This window comes from Equus asinus, chromosome 20, assembly GCF_041296235.1.
Source record: "Equus asinus isolate D_3611 breed Donkey chromosome 20, EquAss-T2T_v2, whole genome shotgun sequence".
NCBI classification, from domain to species: Eukaryota; Metazoa; Chordata; class Mammalia; order Perissodactyla; family Equidae; genus Equus; species Equus asinus.
Genome location: NC_091809.1, coordinates 50,444,090 through 50,456,087, shown reverse-complemented (window position 1 = coordinate 50,456,087; position 11,998 = coordinate 50,444,090). Strand labels below are relative to the sequence as shown.

General features: G+C 41.9%; 1 pseudogene; it reads right to left on the bottom strand.

Annotated features, from left to right (window-relative positions):
* Positions 1–711: 711 nt before the first annotated feature.
* The window catches only part of LOC123278950 (Y-box-binding protein 1 pseudogene), a 28,923-nt pseudogene continuing 17,636 nt past the window's right edge, over positions 712–11,998 (bottom strand).

Genomic DNA, 11,998 nt, shown 5'->3' with positions numbered 1-11,998 from the left:
AAAATTATAGGCAAGTCTCACTCATGAACATATATGCAAAAATTTTCAAAAAAAATTTTAGAAATTGAATCCAACAATTTATAGAAAGATATAGATCATGAATAAGTTGGATGTGATACAGAAATGCAAGGCTGAGTCCACATTAGAAAAATCAGCCAAGGTAATTTACCTTATTAATAGGATAAGGAGAAAAATCATGCGACTATCACAATCGATGTGGAAAAAATCTTGATAAAATGCAACATTCATTTATAATTTTAAGGAAAAATCATTTAGCTGAATAGAAACAGAGAGAATGTTTTCTTTTATTATTATTATTTAAGACCTTTATTAACGGGTGCTTGCAGTTTGTGGACTCTTTTGAAAAAATCAAATTGTAAACTTTTATTACAAATTTAAAATGAGACTCTTAAAAATCTCCACTTGACTAGGCATAAAACAATTTAAAAACCTTTAAAGATGTATTGAGAAAAACCAAGCTTTGAAAAAAGTTTGTCATTACCAAAAAGAGACATCTTTCCATATAAATAACAAAAACCCCAAGCTGTATAAACATTGCAGATAGTTCTAGTTATCTGGTCAACAGACAAAAATCAAGCATTTAAGGTCTTCAGCTCCAGTCTTTTCCTCATTTCTTATTGCTGGAATTTCATGTTCATCTCTTCTTGTTGGATGACTAAACCCGACGGTGGTGGAGATGGTAAGCACCAGTTACTCAGTCCCGCTCTGCTCAGCCTCGGGAGCTGACGAATTCTCAGCTGGTGGATCTGCTGCTTTGTCTCTTTGCTGTCTCGTGGTTGAGGATTTTCTGGGCTACTGCATCGGTAATTGAAGTTGCAGCGGTACCAGTGTGGAGGCGGCTGCTGACCTTGAGTCTCCTCTCCTTGGTTTTCCTTATCTTCTTCACTGCTGTCCTCTCTGAGCTGTCTTTGGCGAGGAAGGCCCCTGCGGAATGGTGGCCTCTATCCCTGATACATGTTCTGTCCCACTGGTCTACCTTGCTCTCCTGAACCCTGGTTGTCAGCCCCCTCTATCCCATCTCCCTGCACAGGAGGGTTGGAATATTGTGGTCGATGCCCAGGGAGTCTCTGCAGGTAGTAGGGTAGGCACTGTGGCCTGTGGTGGGGCTGGCACTGTTGGGCCTGGCCTTCGGGAGCACTGTCCAATCCCTCATTCTTTCTCCCACTCTCACTGCTCTGGTCATTCTGTTGTAATTGCTTGGAGCACCCCTGCTGTGTGGGTAGTCAATCTTGGTTCCGGTTTGCTGTGTATTGACTTCTTGCACTGGAACTCTAGCAGGTTCTGTAATGTTTGCTGACTCCACACCTGGTTATCCTCAATAATATCGAACTCCACAGTCCATCTCTTACGCTGTGAAGATAGCTCCTGGGGTTATCTACGGCAGTCTCGTAGGCAAATAAATACATCTTCCTTGGTGTCATTCCTATTGATGAAATCATATCCGTTTCTTACATTCAGCCATTTTACTGTTCCCGAAACTTTCCTTGTGAGGACTTTCTTGACACTGCAGAGGTGAGGGCACCCTGGCTGCAGCTCTGTAGGCCGCTGCAGGTGGCATCAGGCTTGGTGTGGGCAGTGCCAAGGGTGGGAGCGGCAGGGTGCTGGGTCTCAGCCTTGCTGCTTGTGGTTGCAGTGATGGTGCCTGGGGCTGGCTGTGGAGGCTGTGGCTCCTTCTGGGTGTCATGGTAACTAGGTTGGCAGAGGCAGTGGGGCTGCTCAGGGTTCTCTGAGAGGGAGCTTTCTTAAAGTGGTAAAGAATAGTTATAAAACGTTGACTAAGACAAGGATGTCTGGTATAACAATTACTGTCCAACGTTGTCCTAGAGATCCTCTCCAGTGCTTTAAGGCAAGAAAAATAGATACAAGCTACAAAGATTGTAAATGAAGAAATAAAACTGTCACTATTCACTGGTGAAATTATTGTGCACCTGGAAAATCCAGAAGAATCTACAATTAAACTATTAGCGTTGGTTTGCTGGATACAAAACTAATATTTTTTAAATGATACTTTTGTATGTCAGCCACTAACAGAAAATGAAATTTATGAAAGACACCTTTCATAATGGCATCAAAAATAGCATCAACTGGGGCTAGCCCCATGGCCGAGTGGCTAAGTTCGCGCGCTCCGCTGCAGGCGGCCCAGTGTTTCGTTGGTTCGAATCCTGGGTGCTGACATGGCACTGCTCATCAGACCATGCTGAGGCAGCGTCTCACATGCCACAACTAGAAGGACCCACAACGAAGAATATACAACTATGTACCGGGAGGCTTTGGGGAGAAAAAGGAAAAAATAAAATCTTTAAAAATAAATAAATAAATAAATAGCATCAACTACTGGGTCCGGGCTGGTGGCACAGTGGTTAAGTTCGTACCTTTTGCTTCGGCGGCCCAGTCTGGACCCCAGGTGCGGACCTACACACCGCTTGTCAAGCCATGCTGTGGCAGGTGTCCCACATATAAAGTAGAGGAAGATGGGCACGGATGTTAGCTCAGAGCCAGTCTTCCTCAGCAAAAAGGAGGATTGGTGGCAGATGTTAGCTCAGGGCTAATCTTCCTCAAAAAAAAAAGGAGGCAGACATTGAAAAAAAATATATATCAACTACCTAGGAATTAAGTTCTCTTCCATTAAGCCAAACATTACAGAGTTTTGCAAAAATGTAAAACAAAGTCAGCTATCTCTGTGCATTGACTCTTCAAATAAACTGGGAGATTAACATATTTACAGTGTTGAGGCTCCTAATCTATGAATGGGGCATATTTCTTCATCTATTTAAGTCTTATTCAATATTCTTCAATGAAGTTACAGAATTTTCCTTGGAAAAGTCTTGCCCTTCTTAAATATTTCCTAGGTACTAGATTTTTTTTGATGCTACACAGAATATTAAAAAAAAAAAAACATGTACTCAAGGGTCAAGATTTAATACAATTAATCGTTTTTCCTGCTTAATAAATGACATTAATAATGGAGCAGGCAGTTTTTAAACTGCAGTACATTGTGGTGAATAATACAATGACTACTGGTTCGGTCTGGTGCCACTGCCTTGATTCATGTTAAGGCACTACTAGTTTTGCCACCATTGTTTTTGCACCATTAGCACAAAAGTAAACTCAATGAAAAAAGCACATAATGTCTTATGAAAAATTTTGACCTCACGAACCCCTGAAAAAGTCTTAGCGATCCCTAGGAGTAGCAGACTACATTGTTGTAAAAAAAGTATGTCCGTGTGCACCAGGAAACACCTACTGCAATATTTGCAGAGCATTGCTTACAGTAGGCCAAATTGGAAATAACCCCAAAACCCTTCAACTGTAGAATGAACAAATAAACTATGGGCATCAGTGGAATACTATATAGCATTGAAAAAGAAATAGCTACAGCTCCATGAAACAGTAGGCGATGATGCCACAACCAAGGCAATCCAACTGGCAGCACCTGGAGAGTCCACGGAGCTCTCAGGGATCGTGTGGAAAGATAATGGGCTTTTATTCTCCTTCGATCCAGGCAAGAGTGAAGATTCCAGCAACAGAGCACCAGATTTGCATTTCCTTAAACCTGGGGAGAAGTTGGGGATTTTCGTGGTTTCAGAGAGGCGGAGGGAGCTTAGCCAACAGAAGGTGGTGAACCAACTTGGAGAGGGGCTCTAACTGCCTGCTTTGCGCAGTTCTAGAAAGGAAACTTTGCTGGATCCGGCTACTCCTAGGGGTCCAGGAAGAAATTGCACTGGTGGAATTTCTCCAAGTACCTTCTATAGACCTAGGAGCAGGGAAATACCCTCCTTAAACCTCAACAGAGGGGTAACAATTGCCAGTACAATCATCTCTGGTTCAAAAAAGCAGAAATGATTGTGTTCCACCACTTGTCAATTTGACACCGCTTGTAGAAACCCAAACAACCTGCCCTATATGGGGCTGAAGGGAACAAAAACCATAAGAAAGGAAAGCAAAATTACAAGTCACTTAAGGGATTCTGGGATCTTGAAAGGGAATGACTAAGAAGGAGGCGTGGAACAGGCAGGCCCACTGAAGAAGGGCCTAAACAATGATTACATGTAGATAAGAAATAGGAAATAATCAGAAAGAAAATACTACATATCAGAACTTATCCAGCATAGCTAAAGCTACTCACAGAAATTTTAGTGGTCTTAAATTTCCCCTTTTATTATTAATTAAATTGAAAATAGATAAGTGTTCAACTTAAAAAACTAGATGATATGATGACAAAGTAGACCAAAAGACGTTAGAAAAAATAATTAATAAAGACACATGTTTAGATGAATGTAGTGGAAAACAACAAAAAATTAGAGCAGTAAAAAGTCAAAAGGCAGTTTTTTGAGAAAAAGATCGTAAAATAAGATAATCCCTGCACAGTTGATTAAAGACAAAAGAGAGAAAGCGAAAGTACGTAATATCGGGGAAAACAGGAGTGTAAATAACCACAAATATTCAATACATGCAATAAATAAATATTATGTGCAAACACAGTTAAAACTCTAGAGGACACGGATGATTTTTCTAGTCAAATAACAACCCCCAAAATTGTCCCAAAGAGGGAAAGAGAATCTGAACAAACAATAACTGTGTGAGAAATTGGAAAGCTAACTAAAGAAGTTTCATTAAAAATGACTCTGGGTTCAGATGTGTTTACAGGCAAATTGTATCCAACCTTTAAAAAATTGATCATTTCTATGTTATTTAAAACATTCCAGACCATTGAAAAAGTGGAAAGCCTTCTAACTTATTTTATGAAGAATAAAGCTAGTTTAACTTAGCAAAATCTGACATATTGCAAAATATTAAAACGTTGACTAATTTCTCTTATGAAGAAAGACATAAAAGTTATAAGTGCAATAATAGCGAATAACACCTCTCAATGGTATGAAAAGACTCAATAAATCACAACGAAGTAGAGGCTATTCCAATAATATTAATATAAGTTCAACATCAAGAAATCTATTAATTTATAGCTTCAACCAATCAGTAGAGAAAAACCAAATTACAACAATGGATTCTGAAAAGGCATTTAGTAAATACTCACATTTATTCCTAATGAAAATGCTAAGTAAAATAGGAATAAAGTAACTCAATTAAATGTAATAAAGAATATTTTCTTAAAAGCAACAGCAAAGTAGTGGTTACCCCTTTGGAGCTGGGGAGGAAGGGAATAGGCTAGAGGGTGAACTGGTAGAACCAATAATATTGAGCAGGTTGTAGTTCTTAAGTGGGTGGTGGGTTCATAGGTGTTTGTTTTTTTATTATGTTTTATTATTTACATATCTGTCGTGCATTTCATGCATTATTTCCCACATAATAAGAATATCTAAAGAAAAAGTGAACTTTATACTAAGCAATGAAATTTTACACTATTTCCATTAAAAATCAGGAAGAAGGCAGAGCTATCATCAAGATTATTAAATATTATTTGGGAGAACCTAGCTAATGCCTGCCAAATCAAATAATCCATAAAAACATTAAAAGAGGCAAAATTATCTTTATTCGAAATTGCAATGCTTTTGTAGCTTAAAGCTCCAAGGGACCCAGTTTTAAAAAAACAAAAAATTTTTATAATTGATAACTTGATACAGTGACTAGATACAAGATAAATATATAAAAATCACTTTCCTTTCTTTGTACTTGATAATGAGTGAGAAATGCAAATGGAAACAAAAGTTCCATTCCCAAAAGGCACACAAACTGTAAAATATTGAGGAATACAGTTTATAAGAAAAGCACAGGACCTTTGAAAGAAGATACAAAAAACCCTACAATCATACAGGGAAACAGAAAAAAACGAGCTATTTAACCACATACAATTTTTTTTTTAGTTTCTGGCAAAAGATGTCATAAGGAAGTGAAAATTAAATAATATGGGGAAAATATTTAGAATGATATATTAAAGAGATAAAGTCCTTAATATACAAAGAGGTCTTACAAATTGATAAGATAGACTAACAGCCCAAGAGGAAAATGGGGCAAATGATAAGAACTGGCAGTTCACTGAAGAGAAAATCCAAATGATCAACAAATTTTCCATCTCATTGTGTTATGGAAATGCAAATTAAAGCAGATATGAGATACGACTTCCGCTCATTAAATTGGCAAAATATGTATTTAAATAATATTGATTTTAACAAATAGCCTGATTCAAGTCTCAAATTACTAGCTGTACAAACTTCGGCAAGTTACTTAGCCTCTCTGTGCCTAAGTATCTTCATCTTCAAAATGAGGGTAGTACTTATACCTACTTCACAGGGTTGTTGTGAGAAAGAAATGAGCATTTAGAACACGTGAAGCTTAGAAGAGAGCCTTGCATGGAATAGGCAGCCAATAGTGTTAGCTCTCATTATTACTAATATAATAAGTAGGGAAGTGCAGTAATGAGCACTTAATTTATTACTGGTGGGGCTGTAAATTTCTATCAGCATTTTAGAAAGTCAACTGGAAATATATATTAAAAAAATTAAATATACTTCCGTGGGCGAGGAGGGCAGGGATTATCTAGAAAGAGCCATGAGGGAGCTTTCTGGAATGATGGTAATGTTTTATATCTTGATAGAAGTTTGGATTACACCAGTGTTTACATTTGTCAAAACTTTCAATGTATGCTTAAGAAGCGAGCATTTTAGTATATGTAAATTTTACATTTAAAAAATCGTAAACAAGTACAGAACTCTACCCAATGATGCGCTTGCTGAAGTATTTAAGGGGTTGCCTGAAATTTACTTTGCAATGTATCAAAACATAAGTTGGTAATATGGGTTGAATTGTGTTCCCACCAAAATTCCTATGTTGAAGTGCTAACCTCCAGTACCCGAGAAGGTGACCCTATTTGGAGATAGGGTCTTTATAGAGGTTACCAAGTTAAAATGAGGTCATTAGGATGGGCCCTGATCCAATATGACTGGTGTCCTTTTAGAAGAGTGAAATATGGACACAGAGACAGACATTGAGGGAAGACAACGTGAAGAGACACAGACAGAAGACAGCAATCTATAAGCCAAGGAGAGAGGCCTGGAACAGATTCTTCCCTCAAAGGAACCGGCCCTGTGAACACCTTGACTTTAGACTTACAGCCTCCAGAACTGAGACAATAAATTCCTATTGTTTAAGCCACCTGTCTGTGTACTTGTTACGGCAGCCATAGGAAATCAATATAGTTGGATTGATGAATGGTGAGAATGGGTAGACAGATAGATAATAAAACAAATATAGTAAAATGTTAATGATAGGTAGAATCGAGGTGCCAAGTTCACTGGTGTTGACTGTAAAATTCTTCCAACTTTGTTTGAAATTTTTAAAATGTTAGGAGGAAAAGAAAGTATTACAAAAATGTTCTCGGGGTTGGCCGAGTGGCAAAGCGGTTAAGTTCATGCACTCTGCTTCAGCAATCGGGGGGTCATGGGTTCAGATCCCGGGCAAGGACCTACGCACTGCTTATCAAGCCATGTTGTGGCAGGCGTCGCACATATAAAGTAGGGGAAGATGGGTATAGACGTTATAGATGTTAGCTCAGGGCCAATCTTCCTCAGCAAAAAAGAGGAGGATTGGCAGCAGATGTTAGCTCAGGGCTAATACCCCCACCCCCAAAAAAGAAAGAAAGAAAGAAAGAAAAATGTCCTCTAGAACAAAAGAAAGTTAACTCCATTAAAAATAGTAGTTCCATTCCTAGAAGTTCCATGACTAGATTATTTCACAGAAAACATCAAATAGCTGAGGTGAGCAATCACCACAGTAACAATGGCATTTAAATCACACACATACACTGCCTCCCCACACACATCCTTACATGTTGACTCAGAAATTTCACCTTGGAGACTCTCTCTTATAAAAATAAAAATAGCAGCATGTAAGTATATACTTGCTTATTTCACTGTTGTTTATAATGACAAAAAACCTGGAAGCAACCTACTGTCCAACAGTAGGGGCATGATTGACTTACTGACGGTTCATCTGTGGAATACTATGTCGTTATTGTTTGAAGGAGGTACATCTATATTTTTCCTCCATTATTAGCCTCGGCCCTATACTGTGCTTCAATAAAACCTGCATTATAAAGAGCATTTTTACTTTTATAATAAAGGATTAACAGCAACATAGTTTTGAAAAATGAGGGAAATGAGCCATCGCTCTGCTGAGACTCTTACTCAGACAGGTTGCCTTGCCCTCCAGGCACATTCCTGCACCCTCAACCATTCAGGAGAGGGAGGTGGGCACCCAAGGAGAGGAAACTGCCTGCCCTGAGGTCAGATGGTCGAAGCAAAGAAGGACCCTACAGTCAGGCCAGGAAGGCAAGCCAGGGGGATGCAATGTGCTCCTCATCTCCTCCTGACAGCTGAACAACGGTGGGAGCAGAAACCCAGCTGGGGTTCTGGAGCTCAGGTCTTAGGGGACCAGGAGAAAAAGGAACAGCAAGTGGTTAGGCAAATAGGAAGAGTCCATAGCCAGAATAACCCGGGTATGGAAATTCTGGCTGTCCCACTACCTGTGAGTCTGGGCAGAGGCTTCATCCTATTTTGTCTTTTGTAAAATGGGAATAATGATATTTACCTCCTAGGTTTGATGAGAGGAGTAAACGAAGAGATGTATGTAAAATACATACCATAGATGCGCAAGAGTGACAACTGTCATTGTATCTCTTTGTACACACCCATTCATAGCAGGTGCACGGCAGTGGTGACCATCATCATCATTATTGCAATGTTTTACTAGTCTTCCCTGGAGACAAAAAGAGAGGGAGAACCTTGCTTCTGCCCTCCTTGCTCTCTGTTCCACAACCAGGGAATCTCCTGTTTCTCCTCTTATTATCTCCGCATGCAGCTGAGGAATGCAGTCTTTAAACAGCTTGAATGGCAGGAAGCCAAGGCGAGAACCCATCACAACAGTGTCCTGGTATTATGCAAATGGCTCATGTGTGCCCTGTGCCAATGAAGACATCAGGATTTGGGGACCAAGTTTAGGTATCTGGACCAGGGCTGTGTTCTGATTGTAGCATGTGTGTGTGAGAGAGACAGAGACAGAGACACAGACAGAGACAAAGAGACAGACAGAGACGGAAAGAGGGAGAGAAGGTTGGCTTGTTTCACCCAAGAGCAGAGTGAAGAAGGAAGCAGTATCATGATATTCAAAATGTTATTCATGGAGCCGGCCCTGTGGCCGAGTGTTTAAGTTTGCGCGCTCTGCTTCGGCGGCCCAGGGTTTCACTGGTTCGGATCCTGGGCGCGGACATGGCGCCTCTCATCAAGCCATGCTGAGGTGGCATCCCACATGCCACAACTAGAAGGACCCACAACTAAAAATACACAACTACGTATTGGGGGGCTTTGGGAGAAAAAGGAAAAATAAAATCTTTTTAAAAAAAATGTTATTCATGAAAATCAGAAAGCGGTAAACCTCATATTCAGGCAGATCAGTCCTGGAGGTATTCAGACAGGATATGGTCTGCTCTGATAAACTGTATGAAAAATGTCACCCACGACTATCATACATACAGGCTGAGTCTGGTTGGATGGGTGAGGCAGCAGGGGCCACACAGGGGGATCAGAAGATTGCAGAACTTGGGAATCAGAGAGGTTAATTGTGCATCCCCTTACCTATAGGACAAGCTACCTCTAACCATCCCAGACAGAAAGGAAGCCTCCTGTGTTTTAAAGATGCTGCAACCTCTCCTATACTGCTTGCCACCCTGTCTTTTTCAAAAGAAAAGAAATCTCCCAACTTTCTTGCTCACGTGGTCACAGTCTTCCTGGTCAGGAAACTCCTCCGCTGAATTTCCCTGGCTATCTTACCGCCGTCTTAAACCCTCTTTCCTCAATAGAAGTGGAGCACAGGAAGTCAACCTTTAAATAAACCACTCCCACAGAGATGCAGGCCATCTTTTCTGTCTTCCATGAAAATGTCCCAACCTCACGGGACATTTAATAGCTCTGCTCTAGTCATGAGCAAGTGCTCTGTCCTGTTCCCTGTCTCCCACTGCCCTTCGATCTGACTAACTCTGCAAGGATGATAGAGGAGAGAGAACGAGAACGGGCAGCTTCTACTGCAGGACTGAGTTTGGGGCGGTGCCTCGGGTTCACGGGGGCTGAGAGCTCTGACTCTCCTTCTGGTATCTACATGGGCCTTGACTTTGAGATTTACATGATTCTTCGATCTCAATGGCTTCCTGAACACCCTATTGCTGCCCTGTCACCTGCCTTTTCTCTAGAGCCCTGTACCCTCATCACCTACTTATCACCTTCAAGTCTGTGCCACTAGCCACAGTGGCCCTGGTGGATGGTCATTGGAAACAACCCTCTTCTGGAAGGTTGACCAGCCTCTTTCGGCTCAGCCGCTTGCCTCCCAATACCTGACGCTGGAAGCTGAAGTTAGTTTAGTTTTATCTCCCTTGGGGAAATTGTCTGTCGCTCCACTACCTTACAATTCAAGGGTACTGCCCTGGGTTGGCCCTTCCCATTACGTCTATTGCATAACAAGGGCCTTTGTTCCTGGCTGAGTGTCGACATTACTCAAATGTGACAATGCTCCCTTTGTTCTCCTCCTCCTAGCGCATCAGCGTCAGCTGTTCCACACCACTCCACCGTGAAAACCAAATCAGCAGGAGCCGGCTGGAAATTGATGCATGCAGCCTGAGAAACTCAATCCGGATGCTAAAGAGATGCCCATTATTGACACCTTCTCCTGACCGCCTCAAAATTGCTTGAGGGCTCTGTCGCTTTGTCAGCCGCACAGGTAACAAGCTGTTAAGTCTCACCTACCTTGGCCAATTGCAAGGTCATTTCTGGACTCACTTAAGTTTCCCAAGAGTTACAGATGCCCAAGCAAGGTAGTAACCTGAAGAGGTCATTGGGTCTATCCTCCAGCTTCCAAGCTAACCAACGCACCTGTCCACTGTCTAAGAAAAGAGGCATTTATTATCCCTTCAATCGTCATAAGATCTCCAGTGAAGAAGGTATTCCGTTCCCATTTAACAGATGAAAAAAAAATGAGGCTTAGAGGGAGCACAAGGCTAGTAAGTGGGGGCGTTGGCCAGGAACCCAGACTTAGAGTTTGTTTCTCACCCCCAGACGGGCTCTACAGACTTAGAGAAAAAAGCTCAAGGACATGTTCCCCTTCCCTGCTTCTCAGAGACCCCTGACAAAGAGGAATAGGGCTCAAAAGGGGGGCCTTGTCCCAGAGGCGACAGGGGTCCCAAGCCTTAACTCTGTGGAGCAGGCTCCTTGCAGAATGGGGCAGCAGAGGATGGGGTGGCAGTGAGCACGGCTGCGTTGAGCTAGCAGCAAATCCCCAAGACTTTGTTGAGAGCACAGTCCTATAAGCCAGGGCTTTCCTCTCACTACCCCAGTATGGGGGCACATGTGAATGGCGCACTCATGGGTCTCCAGCCCGAGCTGCAGCTGCCCTACTTAGGTCTTCCAGACCGAGAGGCAGCCAGGCTGAGGAGCCGGGAATCACTTCAGGCTTCCTTGCTGAAGTTGCTGGCTGCCTCTCAGGTCTCTATCCTCCCTTTGTCTGCCTCCCTCTGTGAGATGAAGCTCCCTGAGTTTGGGGAGCAAGACCCCTTCCTTGAGCTGGAGGACAGGGGTAGCCTCCCCCCATTTTGATTCTCGACTCCCAAACATCACTGCTAATGCCTTGTGGAACATTCAGGTTTGGGGGGTTGGTTTGGCTGTGTCTTAGTTCAGGCTACTACAACAAAGTACCACAGACTGAGTGACTTATCAACAGCAGAAATTTATTTCTCAAAGTTCTGGAGGCTAAAGTCCAAGATCATGGTGCCCGTATGGACCAGTTCTGACAAGAGCTCTCTTCCGGGTTGCAGCCAGCCGACTTCTTGTATCCTCATATGGCAGATAGAGAGAGAGGAAGCAAGTTCTCTCCTGATTCTTATAAAAACACTAATCCCATTCGGGAGGGATCTACCCTCATGATTCCATCTAATTGTAATTACCTCCCAAAGGCCCTACTTTCTAACACCATCACATTG